This window comes from Equus asinus, chromosome 27, assembly GCF_041296235.1.
Source record: "Equus asinus isolate D_3611 breed Donkey chromosome 27, EquAss-T2T_v2, whole genome shotgun sequence".
Lineage (NCBI taxonomy): Eukaryota > Metazoa > Chordata > Mammalia > Perissodactyla > Equidae > Equus > Equus asinus.
Window position 1 is genome coordinate 38,452,387 of NC_091816.1, and position 13,426 is coordinate 38,465,812.

The 13,426-nt window shown below is 49.9% G+C and overlaps 1 protein-coding gene across 5 annotated transcripts in view; it reads right to left on the minus strand.

Moving 5' to 3' along the window:
* Positions 1-13,426, minus strand: part of DLGAP2 (DLG associated protein 2) — an 823,888-nt gene that overhangs the window by 644,951 nt on the left and 165,511 nt on the right. The gene's annotated exons all lie outside the window — the stretch shown is intronic.

The following is a 13,426-nucleotide window of genomic DNA, read 5'->3' on the forward strand; positions in this document are numbered from 1 at the left end:
GGCAAAGGAAATATCTTATTTGATAAGGGAAAGAAAGGTGAAAATAATTGAGAATGGCTTTCCCCAGAAAATTCAGCAAGGTAAGGCAATTGCAAAGCACAGACTGAAAGAATTTGCAACTGAAGAGATCTCTGCGGGAATCTGATGGCTATGCTTTCCAAACTCAATTAGAGTAAAGGCTGAGCTTCCTCTTAAACTCTCTGTGGAGGAAGCTGCAGCCATCCCTCGGCCTCGTGGTCCCCGCCATCCAAAGTTCCCAGCCCAGAAGCCAGCGTCACTCATTCTGGAGCAATGCGCTCAGCGGAGAGGGAGAAGACAGGACCAGCTTGCCCCTGACCAACTTACGTCCAACTGAGTAAACAGCAGGTTCTAATAAATAGGATCAACACATGAGAAAACCAACGAAGGTTTTCTCTGGAATAAGAATTCCCTTCCCTTCCACATCATTCACTATCCCTCTGTGTTGAGATAAGAAAATTCTCTCCAGAGGCCGGCCCAGCGGCTCAGTGGTTAAGCTCTCACATTCTGCTTTGGTGGCCCTGGGTTTGTGGGTTCCCAGGTGCGGATCTACACACCACTCATCAGGCCAGGCTGTGGCGGCGTCCCACATAAAGTAGAGGAGGATTGGCACAGATGTGAGCTCAGTGACAATCTTCCTCACCAAAAAAAGAATATTCTCTCCCAAGTATAATCAAACCCAAACAAGACAGTATTACCAATTTGTGACTCTGAACAAATCTAAGATTGAAAATAAAGCAATAACCAAATCAGTACCTAGTAAACACCGTATAAAATGTGGAATTAAAAGTTCAAAAACATGTCTGTTAGTCTATGAAGTTGACTAGTTGGGACACAGAACAACAGTTTGGGAACAATCAGGGATCAATTAAGACTAAACTTTGTGATAAGAACAGCATCAACTCCTGACTCTCCCTTGTGTACACAGCATCAGCGTTCTCCCTGTCAGCCAGGTCTGAAACCATGGCATCCTTTCTGACACTCTTCTCTCCCTCAACCACCCGTGGCCCTTGATGTTGAGTTATGCGATCACACACACACGCACACACACACGGCTAAAATTCTGGGCTCCTTGGGACTCTGCATTCCTTCTCATTCCATGGCCAACACACATGCTCACTGATCTTTTCCAGCACTTTCTGAAGGGCCTTACAGGTTAACACAAGACCTAAGAAAGTCTCCCTCAAAAGAAATAAATGACCCTGTAAGTTGGAAAAATGCTGCAAAATATCTGATCCACTTGGAGGACGAAAATACAAGTTCCTATAATAAAGTTCTCCAGTCCTGCAGTTAAATTTATCTGACCACAGAATACTTTTATGTTCCTACCACCCATTAACCTCCAGAGGGGAAAATGCTGGCCCAGTGCATTGCAAAAGCCACGTAATTGGTCTACCTGCAGATGCCTCCCCAATGAAATAATCGAAAGTGTTGCTGCTGGGTTAATTTTTCTAAGGAATTATTGCCAACAGATAGACCACAAAAATGTTCAAGATGGAATTCTAGGTACTTCTCTAGTGCCAATCCTTAGCTCCAAGCGTATACAGCCAACTGCATTCCACAAACACACCTTGAAGGTGTGGAGACAGAGGGTGGATCCACTGGATCACAGCATGAGACCGGCTACCACCAGCGCTGATCCACCGTAGCGTTGGCGGTATTTTTATCCAGAGGAAAACGAGCTGAGAGTGGCATAATGAAAGCTTTGCAGAGGGTCGTAACTGGTAACCAGGAGGTGTATATGAGGTGAAACAAGATGATGTGCTCACACTGGGGGTGGAAGTGAGATGCAGATGCTAAGCTGGTGTCTGGTTAGCCCTAAATAGCTCAGAACAGGCAGCTTCCCTCCCCAGTAAGCCCCTTCTCAAACGTGGCAGCCCGAGCAATCAAACCCGCTAGATCTGGGGTTCTGGACAATTCACAGAACCGCCTGGGAGAGGTCCAGGTAGTACTATGGGGTTCCTTCAGATTCGGGGATTCTCACTTGGGGTGGGGGCCTGTTCTCAGAACTACAAACACCTCTCCCCTGAGGTTCTGAGGCCTCTGTCAATCCCACACCTCTGGTGAAGTGGGAGTCCCTCCTGTGCGGTCTGGGTCACACAGCTAAGCTGTGTTAGGGAAGAAATAGCTGATTTAAACTAAAAAGTAGATAAGCTTACTTGACAGATGATTCTAAGAAGAAATCCTAATTGTTCCCAGGCACAGCTTCCCTTAGTTAATTTTCACTGGGCCCTATATGCCTGACCCTGCTGATTCTTCCAGTTCCAGCTTCCAGCTTCTCTCCAACATCCTAGAAGCTGCCTCACGCTGCTACCAACCAACACAGCCACTCGCTCCATCCAAGGTCCCACCAAAGCAACACTCTTGCCCACCACCCCACAAGCCTTTTCTGAACATGCCAAGTAGCTCTTTTCTTTTGAGGCCAACCAGGAAAATACAAGGATCCATGACATCATAAACACTCCATAGCAGAATTCACTTTGACTTTCCTAAGGGCAGACAATTTGTGCTCAAAAATGGCGCTCATATCTAATCTTGACAAGTTCCTCCTAGCTATGGCCACAGGTAAGACACCTGTGTTAAATCTTAGACGGAGCCGCAGCCTCTGAAAATGCTACGCACACATCACCGCCACGCACCCAGCCTTGGCTGCAGGAAACAGGGGGGTGTGCTCTAATAGGTTTATTTCTTCCTCTCTGAAGGATTTACAGAAGACAGCAAAGGAGAATGAGATTATCCTTGTTGCCCAAAAGCACTTTTAAAAGTTCAATTGCACTCAACCTGCCCATTCTATCGGAGCATTTAACCGCTAAGAATAATTGGGAGGCACTGTGTTCTGCATGCCACAAGCAGCTGGGTTAAGTAGAATGTATTCAACTGATGCCAGAGTCTTCCGTCTTCTGTCAACGCTTGCCCACATAATCATGACACGACACCAACTTCACACCCTTTATGAAATCATTCCTGGGTATGTCCTCTGTGTCAGACGTCCAGATTCTTCGAACTGACAACCTGTTCCCAAAATACCAATTTCAAGGTTTCACTCCACGTTAAATCCAAATTCCTCTCTGGTGGTGCCAACCTAAACAGGGTTTCCCTTAGCTGATATGCTGAGCCAAGAGTGCTGGGGTTGTAGTACCCTCAGATCAACTCCTGCTCACCCAACGTGGCAGTCACTAGACACAGGGCATAATAAATTTAAATAAATAAAATCCATTCGAATTTAAAATTCAGGTCCTCGGTTGCACTGGCCACATTCAAGTGAATGTGTGGCTTGTGGCCGCCATATTGGTAGCGCAGATAGCGAATACTTGCACTATTTTTCAGATGAAGAAAATAAGGTCCCAGAGGCAAATTCAGGGCTCTGGTCATCCAGACAGTGCCTGTCTCCGCACAACCCTACCCTATTCTCTCATATCCAGAGGACTGTGTCCCAACAGGCCGCACACAGATGCATGCTCGATTCTGTGCCCTCCCCTCACCCTCACTGACATCTCCAGTAACAGCTCAGCTCCGTTGCCCGCTGGCCCCTTCCACCCCTTCCTCACCTCCAGAGTAGAGAACATGGCTGTTTACTGTACAAAGTCCACTTCGGACTGGGAAAAATTCTACCCTACGGTGAGCGACCTTCCTGTGGCTGCTGTAACCAAGCACCGCGGACTGGGTGGCATAGAACAACACAAGTGTGTTCTCTCGCAGTCCTGGAGGCCGGAAGTCCAAGATCAAGCTGTCAGCAGGGCCTGCTCCCCTTGAAAGAGCTGGGGACATCCTTCCTCGTCTCTTCCAGCTTCCGTGGCCCCAGATGCTCCTCAGCTTCTGGCAGCGTCACGCCAGTCTCTGCTCTGTCTTCACACGGTCTTCTCTCTAGATGCGTTTGTGTCCAAACTTCCCGTTCTTATAGGGACCCCAGTCACGCTGGATTAGAGCCCACCCTAGCGACCTCAGCCTAACTTGGTTAAATCTGCAAACACCCTACTTCTAAATAAGGTCATGTTCTGAGGGACTGCAGGTGAGGACCCCAACATATCTTTTTGGGGGGACACAATTCAACCCACAACATACAGTAAAACTCAGCGGTTAGGGAATTCGAGTCAGGAGATCTTGGTGTCCTTCCTAACCACGCCGTTTCCCAGCAAGTCACTAAGTGGTAGTATTGTAAGTGGTATTATTTACTCCTTCAGTTGCATTGGAGGGCTCCACCGTGATTCTGATCATTCTGTCCTGCTCTTGAGCTGTTTCTGAGCCAGTCAGTAGGTCATTTACACGTGGCTTGTTCCATAGCCAAACCTGGCTACTACCAAGTATGGTCACTAATGTCATGCAACATCCTTTTTTTTAAAATCTTTTGCCCCAACCAACTCATCACTATTTCCAGAAATCAGGGATGAAAATGTCCTGCCATAGGGGCTGGCCCGGGGGCACAGCAGTTAAGTTTGCAGGCTCTGCTTCGACAGCCCAGGGTTCATAGGTTCGGATCCTGAGTGCGGAGCACTGCACCACCTGTCAAGCCATGCTGTGGCAGATGCGCCACATACAAAGTGGAGTAAGATGGGCACAGATGTTAGCTCAGGGCCAGTCTTCCTCAGCAAAAAGAGGAGGATTGAAGGTGGATGCTAGCTCAGAAAAAAAAAAGTCCTGCCATGAACAAAATCAAAGAACATGCAAGATTCCACAAAGCAATCCACCAGGATTCTGGTGACCTGCATGTAACTTACTGCCTGAGCTCCTAAGACCCACAGCTCACTTATCCCCTCCTCTGGAAGGCCCCCCGCCCACCGTGGAGTGACTGCCATCCCACTGCATTTAGCTCCTTTATCAACCTCCACCTCCTTATATTTTAGCCATGTGCTTCCTGTGTTTTCCCCTCTCCAACAAGTCTAGGATTGTGTCTGACTTAAATGCTCCTTACCTAGAACCTGGCATGCAGACTCTCCCTCAGGTTGCACCCCCCTTCTTGTGTTCGCCAGGCTAGCAACTTTGAGGCCCTTGAAGTCTTCCCTCTCCACAGCTGTGTGCAATATGCTCCTAGGTCCTGTGACCTCCTCCCCGAACCCTCAGGTTTGCCCTTGAGTCTGTCCCTTCCGCCTCTGCTGTCTTCTATGTCTTCACTCATGAATTCAACAGGATGCCTGTTACGTGCCAAGCATGGCAGGGACTCAAAGACGACTGATATTAGGTAGACAGGGACCAGGGCTCATGGGAGGAAAAGATTCACTGCTAGAGAAAGTCAGAGGGAGACACGACAGCTCTCAGTTGGCAGTGGGGCATGTCATCAACTTGCAATGAGGACACTGCAACATCCTCCTAGCTGATGTCCTGTCTGCCAGTCTCTCCCTCTCTAACCCTGCCTGCACCAGCTACTAGGATGATATTCCTGGCTATTTGCCCTGCTCGTGGACCCCGCGCAGCCTCAACACTGACGGCATTGAGTTTGAATGCTCCACGGTTCATCTCACCGCAGAACATCTCCAGGATGTCCATCTCAAGGATCTAGTACAGGAAAGGCCCCTTCTCTTCCATCCAGGTTTCCCCCCCGCCAAGGTCACCCGCCCATTTGTGACTCCCATGACAGAGACAGCAAAACTGGCAGTGGAATCCAGCAGCTCTCACTCCAACCTGAGCCGGGGGACTCTCCATAAAATGCTCACTCACTCAGAATCTCAGGATCCGTCTGTAAAGCGGGAATAACGACCACAACCTCACAGGGAGGTGGGGCTACCAAGTGCCAGGACGCCTGTGAAGTGCTCACCAGGGAGCCTGGCCCGTACAAATGCTCACACATCGGGGGCATCGTCGCCATGAGGTTGCCCGGGTGCTCTTGCTGACGATCTTCCCTCTGCTTACCAACTAATTCTAAATTCAGGTCCAAACTCTCCCCTCACAATCTCACTTGATATTTGCTTAAGCATCTCTCTCTCTGAACTGCCATCCAGGACCTCTCAAATCTATTAAGTATACGTCTCATCACAATAATTCCACCTTTGACCCCTCTGTGGTTACTCCATCTGCCCATTAATTACAGGAGTTCTTGCATTCATTCTCTTTGTAAGAAATTCAAATACTATAGATATGCAGGGGTTTCTGTATTTCCATTTAATCCTTTGGGACCCACTTGACTTTTAAAATTTTGTACATATATAATTTTAATAACAAAAACTCACGTCCTTCAACTCTTGTAAGTTGAAAATATTTCTCTTTTTCTAGAACTTGTATTATTCAGATGTTCGATCTAATTTTTTTTAACTTCTCACTTCTGTTTTCTATCTGTCCTTTTGTTCTACTTTCTGGAAAGTTCTCTCAACTTGATATTCCAACCCGCTAATGAATTTTTTACCTTCTGCTGTCCCATTGTCACCTTCTCTGAGCATCTCCTTTCTGTGAATGTGTCTTTAGTACATCAGCCCATTCTTGGATTATACACACACTATCGATGCTGAAGCATTCCCACCCCCGGGGGACTTCTGACGAGGGGCACGGTATCTGCGTGGTTTTCAAGAATTCCCCCAGACGGCTTATGAGCCACAAGGGATGAAAAAGAAGAGTCATTCTATCACCCATCACCCAAGAGATGGGTGACCAAAACGAGCATCTCAGTGAGAGGAAGCGGCCGGGTCTCCAGGAGAGACACTGACCGCTCGCAGCTTCACCTGCTGTCTGTCTGTCCTGTTTTTGCTTTTGCAACTTTTATAATTGAAATTATTTCCAATATAAAATTTTTAAAAAGTGTTGCTCTTTTGTCCCCGTCCATCCTCTCTCTTGGCTGGTGCCTTTTCCTTCCTGCACCGTCACTTCAGTTGGCTCCAAGAGACTCACTCTCTGCAGTTCCTACAACAAGGACACGGGTGTGCTGTTCAAGGATGTGAAATAATAGCGAGCAATCCAACGTGCTCCTCAAAGCACTCGAGCGTCTGAGACACAGACGCACTCTTCAGAGTGTCAAGAACATTAATAAGCATTCAATTAATTCTTCCTGGCTAATTTAACGTTGAAGAGACCGCCTCAGGTTTGTTCCTAGAAGATGCCACATCACAGGCCTCTTATGAAATGAGACTTAATGACACTTCCACGTTGGCAATGCCAGGACTTAATGACTCTCATATTTGTTGCATAATGCTTTCTCTCCTGCCCTCTCTCATGTGGTATTAAAAGTAATTAAGAGATTAGGCACCTGCTGGAGTGTACACAGCCGGATAAGGGCTGGGACTAGAACTCGCGTGTGCTGACTCCCAGCCCAGCAATCTATCTGTGCATTTCAACGCGCGTCCTGCACCTCAGCTTCTCAGCGTTGCTAGCTTTGGAGGGTCGAGTCGTGTGCTCCTCGAGGCGCCTGACAGCAGCTGGCCCGGGATTAAATGAGTAAGGATTAAATGAGTTCACACGCGTTAGACACCTGGAAGGGTGGACTGGAGATGGCTGGGCAAGGGCTGGAGACGCCACTGTTACTAATGTTTTAGGCTGTCATTACATAAAACCTTCAGAGCACAGCACACACACAGGAATTGTGGTGGAGCTAAGAGGCCAGGAGCCTGGACGCCTGCATCAGGACCTGTGCTGTGGGAAGTCATTTAAACCCTCTGGTCATCAGTATCCTCGTCGTAGGATGGAAATAACACAAGGATCAAAAAATGCTCCGTGTGTTATAATTGGTGAACCGGCGCCCTCCTGCACAGCAAAGGTGTGTGAGCTCTGCCTGCCCCAGAATCAGGTTGTGAAACACTGAAGCTGGGCAACCCCGGGGCGTCCGACCCAGGAGGCCTGGGGCCAGGCATTAGCATTTCCCCTGAAAGAATGACTCCAGGTTCATCCACGTTGTTGATCACAGCAGATGAGAGAGTCCCAGAGACCCGCTGTGCAGCACAGAGCCTACGGTCAGCAACCCTGCATCGTACATGTGGAGACTAGCCCAGGGCAGAGCTCACGTCCAGTGTCCTTACCACCATGGGAAACGGGGACACAAAGCCTTCTGGACGTGACAGAGGTGTTTATTACCTTGATTGTGGCCATAGTTTCTTGGGTGTAGGCATATATCCAAACACATCAAATCATATATGTTAGGTGCAGTTTTTAGAATATCAATTATACCTCAATAAAGCTGCTAAAAAAAATTTCTACTGCAAATCTTCAATAAACGTCCGCAGGCACCTTTAAGCACAGACACAGAGAATCTGCACTTCCACCAGCTCCCAGGTGATGCAGATGCTGCTCCGCCAGGAAACACTCTGAGAACCACGGGTACACAGGCGAGGGCTCGAGTCAACACTGCAATACATCCAGTTAAACCGTCCTGTCAAGGCACCCAGTCAGACGAGATTTTAAGTTGGCAGAATGGCTGAGGTAAAAACTCATTCACAAAAGGAACAGAACGTGCGAGCAACTATGAGAAAGATCTCAACGTATTTTTTAAAATAAAGAGCAGACGGGGGGCTTCCTTAGAAGAGCTGGAAATCGGGGGCCTGACTTCTCCGGAGCGGGGTCTGGACGAGGACCCTGAGCCCCGGGCTGGAGCAGCTCAGGCCTGGGGGCACCAGGGTCTCAGAAGGTAGGAGGGAAACCGACCTCCCAGAGTGAGCGGTCTCCAGGCCCCCCGCCCCCCCACGCAGGCAGAGCAACACAGGGTTTGGGGATGAAATCAGAAAATTACATACAAGCTTGTGCGCTCAGCAGCGCTGCCCTCCACCTCCTCCCACCTTCTTCAAGAGTGAGAACAGCTGGGCTTTCACTACTCCATCCCCCACCCACCCCAGCAGGAGACTGGAATGTTCTTCTCTGAAAAATAAAATGGGCCCTGAGGAAACACCTCCTCCCAGCTCTGGCCCCCATCACAGCCCCGGCTCACCCCAGACCCCCAGGAGGCAGATCCACCGCCAACGAGCCCCAGTGGTTCACCAGAAAGGCCCCCGAAAACGTCTGATGCCCACATGTAATGAAGGCTCACAGCTGAGGGCATCATACGTTTGAAGAAAGCCCCCACTCCGAGACACTAAAACAGACAAAAAACGAGATTAGAGCGAACAGAAACATCACAGGAAACCAGAGAACATTTTAAAATAATGAGAATTAATCTTTCAGAGGGACAGAGGGGATGTTGTGTCCATGACTCGAGAATAGGAGGCCATGCTCATAAAAGGAAAATTCACAGAATAAGAAAGAGCTTTTGGAATGGAAAATGGGAAAAGCAAATTTTAAAAAATAAAGAAAAATTAGTTCAAGGAAACATCCCAGAATGTAGAAAAAATAGAACGAGTTAAGCGAAAAAAGGAGGGAATATGAAATTATTTGGCCATCCCTGGAGCAAATAGACTATCTGACCAACAGGGGGTCCAGAGAAAAGATCCAAGAGACACACGGGACAGTGCCGAGCAGACCAACCTCACCACGTGTCTGAATGACGTAACTCAGGTTCAACAAGCCCAGTGAGCACGGAGCACCGTCGACGCAAATGGCCACCGGAAAACACGGAGAGAGAGGAATGTGATGAAGACGTTAAAGAATAAGCAGAGTTCATCTTTTTTTTAAAAAAGGCAATTAACAATGAACGAAAAATACTACAAAAAAGAGGCATAATCCTGTGATTTAATGTGATATAAGCACCAACTTGATTTATCCAGAAAGCAGGATGATTTTTGATTACTGTCACTTAAATATAAGCATTTGACTTACCTCCTTATTTCATAGCCCCTGGTAAACATCGTATCACAAAGTGACTCTGGATCCGGCCAGAATTTGCTCAGATTTTGTTCCAGCTCTTAATCCAGAGTTTGATTCTATTTTGGGTTTTGTGGATATGCGTTTTGAATAAGGAGGCAAAGACTATGAGTTCAGTGTAGATAAACTGTAATGAGAAAGCTGTAAAAATGTCTAGAAGTGCTTTAATTCCAAATGGGCATCTTGGACATTTTAGTATTCATCCAAAGATCAGGACGTAACCTTGTTGAGCACATGGGGAGGGGAATGCAGGTGTTTGAAGGGGAGCTCGCCCCATCCACCACCCACCCAGGGGGAAGTTAGGAGACGGGGATGGTAAAAGAACGAAAAACGAGGGCCTCAGGGGAGCGGGATGGGGGTGGAGGGTGAAGCAGCTGACGCTGCTCTTCATCACACGCCTCTTGAGACTACCTCACTTTTATAGCATGTACCTGTGTAAATTAAGTGACTAAAATTAACTCACACAAAATAATGTATGGCAAAGCTGCACAATGATTTTTACAACTATGAAGAAGCAAATTTTTCTTGGAAGATGATGTGGGGTAGCCTGGAGGAGCAACACTGGCTCCCGGGTCATGGTTACTACGCAAGCTTGCCAGAGGACCCAGGCTGCAGGAGGGGGACAAACCGCAGCAAATGTGGAAATGAGGCACCGGGGCGGACTTCTAAAACCAGAGACACCATCAACAGCGGTGTCCACGCAAAGCGCACAGGCCAGAGGAGGAGCTGGAGGTTCTCCCCGCACGGGGGGCAGGGTCTGCACCTGCCCTGGCACCACGGCCACCATGTCTGCCTCGTCCTCCCTCTTCCTGTGGGGACACAGCCCCCGGTTCCTCGGTCTGCATTCATCTTCCGGGTCACCTCACCTGGGCCCTGGTGGTGAAACACCTGTGTGCTGAAGACTCGAATTCTCTGAGTGAGCCCCAAGCTTTCTCTTTCTCTTTCCCGGTTTCCAGGACCATATACCCACTGGCCTGCTCGTCACCACGTGGATGTCCAAGGGGTAGCTTGAAATTAACATGCCCACCCAAACAATAACCTCCCCTCCCCAGGAGCCAGGCATTACCATTCCACTCCCCTGGAGCCAAGTCCTCAGCACGGTCCTGCTTTCCTCTTCCAAACCCACGTTCACTCCATCACCTGCTCAGCAAACCCTCAAAACGGAGTCAGAATCCGACCATGTCTCATCGGCCCACCACTGCCCACCCCAGTCAGCACCTCTCACCTCACCTCAATTAGTTCAACATCCTCCTGACTGTCTCTCCGCTTTCATTCTCACCTGCTTCCGATCTGTTCTTCATACTGCAACCAAAACGGTGCTTTTAAATCACAAGTCATATTAAGCCATTCTTCTGCCCAAAATGCTCTGATGACCCCTCAGAGCACTTAGTCCTCAAAGGCCCAAAAGGATGTGGCTGAGCAACTCATCTCCGCCATACTCAAAAGCTCCAGCTGTTCCAGCCCTGTGCAGCTCCTGCACCCGCCAGGCACACCCAGGGCCTTGGCACATGCTTCTTTGCACTCTGCTGGAAAGCTCTGTCCAGGACACCGTCACAGACAGCTCGCTTCAGACCCTCGCCCCAGGCGGCCTCGTCAGGGAGACATCCTTCGATCAATGACAACCGCACCGCTCCCCATCCCTTCTTCTGCTTTGCATAGTCCCTCACGGTATTTACACAGCCCCGCGGTACACCTCGCTGGTCTGCCTTCCATCTGCCCAGCTGGGACAGAAGCCCTGTGGAGCCAGCCTCTCTCTGTCGGGTTCACTGTCGTATCCCTGTCCCCAGGGCCACCATCACAGGCCCTGAATAAATGTCTGTTGAAGTAATTGGATTAAAACATACGTAAGGGGTTCTCAAACACTTCCGTGGATCCACAGCCCTTTTAACAAACACAGTCCATGGAAGGATCCATCAGACAAAGCGGACAGGAGGGACCGGCTGTGTCCTGGGTGGGGTCCAACGTGGGGAGGCCAGTCCCTCTGCCCCCGCAGTCCTGGGGGACCCAGCTGCGCCTTCCATGATCAGGTGAAGGCTGGAGGCCTGATCTGCACGGTCAGGGCACCATGGCTGTGGACACACCATGGATAAAGGACCTACGGTTATCTCGGCCCCCTGCCGGCCTCAGACTGGGATGGTCACGCCGAGCGCACAACTTTCATCATCTGATTCCATCTCTGCAGCAGCTTCGTGAGGCACGCAGTCACCTCCCCACTTTAAAGGCGAAGAGTCGGAGGCACCGAGAAGTTAACTGACTTGCTCCAGGCTGCACAGCACGAGCAAAGCCAGCACGGACTTCAGCAGCTACGCTCTTCTCTGCGGGAACTAAGCCGGTCTGGCTGACGGCTTCTCGTCAAATGCCACCGACAATGCGGCTGGGAATGCTCTACGAAACATGGACACCAGCCTCACTCCCAGCTCCTTGGCAACAGCCCACAGAAGTGTGCTGACCCCGCTGACGTTTCCCTGATGCCGACATCCCGGGTGACAGGGGAGCGGTGGGGGGGCTACGGCCCGGCAACAGCAGCCTCGTGCCCCCGGGGGAGAGGCAGGAGAGATGGGCTACGTCCCAGGTGGGCACGGCACCTGCCCAGAGCGGGCTCTGCAAATGCTTCCCAGAAGAACCATGGTCAGTAGGGGCACAGACAGACACACAGACTCAAGGGCAGCTGGACTCTGTGGGGAATTACAGCGTCCACTGCAAGGGTCGGACTCAGTGGACACCTTCCTGCCCACGGCCCCGGGCCAACGCCTGTGGGACGTCCTTGCCCAAGACCCGGGCCAGAACCTCCTCCTTCACGACACATTTCTCCCACTTTTCTGCTCTAACAAGGGTGCACACTGTTCCACCTACTTAATTAAATTTACGCGCAGTGCAAGGAAACGGAGCACAGACCATGGGAACTGACATAAACCACGGCTCACGCTCATGCCATCCATCGCCTGGCTCCATTAAAACAACACCTTCCTTCTTCCGCGTTGTCCACGAGCTTGTCTTCCTTTCCACCGAATGGAGGAAACGTCGTGTTAGTCGGGATTCTCCAGAGAAACAGAACCAGCTGGACGAGAGGATCTACACAGCATGCGTGTGTATGTACAGTCTCTGTAACCGCGGGAGCCAGCGCCTCTTGGCTACTGTGAATCACGCTGCTGTGAACACGGGGCACAAGCACCTGCCTGAGCCCCTGCTGTCAATTCTCTGGGGTTTACACCCAGAGGTGGAATTGCCGGATCATGTGGTGGTTCTATTTTTAATTTTTAATTTGTTGGGAGCCCCCGTTCTGTTTTCCACAGCGGCTGAACCATTTCACATTCCCAGCAACAGTGCCCAGGGCTCGCTTCCCCACGTCCTCGCCAGAACTTGCTGTTTTCTGTTTTTTGACACCAGGCGTCCTCATGGGTGAGAGGCAGCCTTTGCCAGGACTGTCACTCTAACGCACGTTTACGTCCGACCACACGAAAGCACGGTGCTCCCCCCACCCAAGTCCAGCCGCACAGTCAGCTGAGAGCTTGAGGACGCCCCCTCCCCACTCTCTACCTCTGGTCCCGTCGTGGAAACTTCCAGATGCTTCCACAGTCCTTCCCCGACTCCTGGGCTGACTGCAATACTCTGATACTTTTCACTGCAGAATATATTTTAGAATTCCCTCTGCAATGTAACTCTTCCATTTCAAGCCCCTTATTTATCATTTCTATTAGCTATT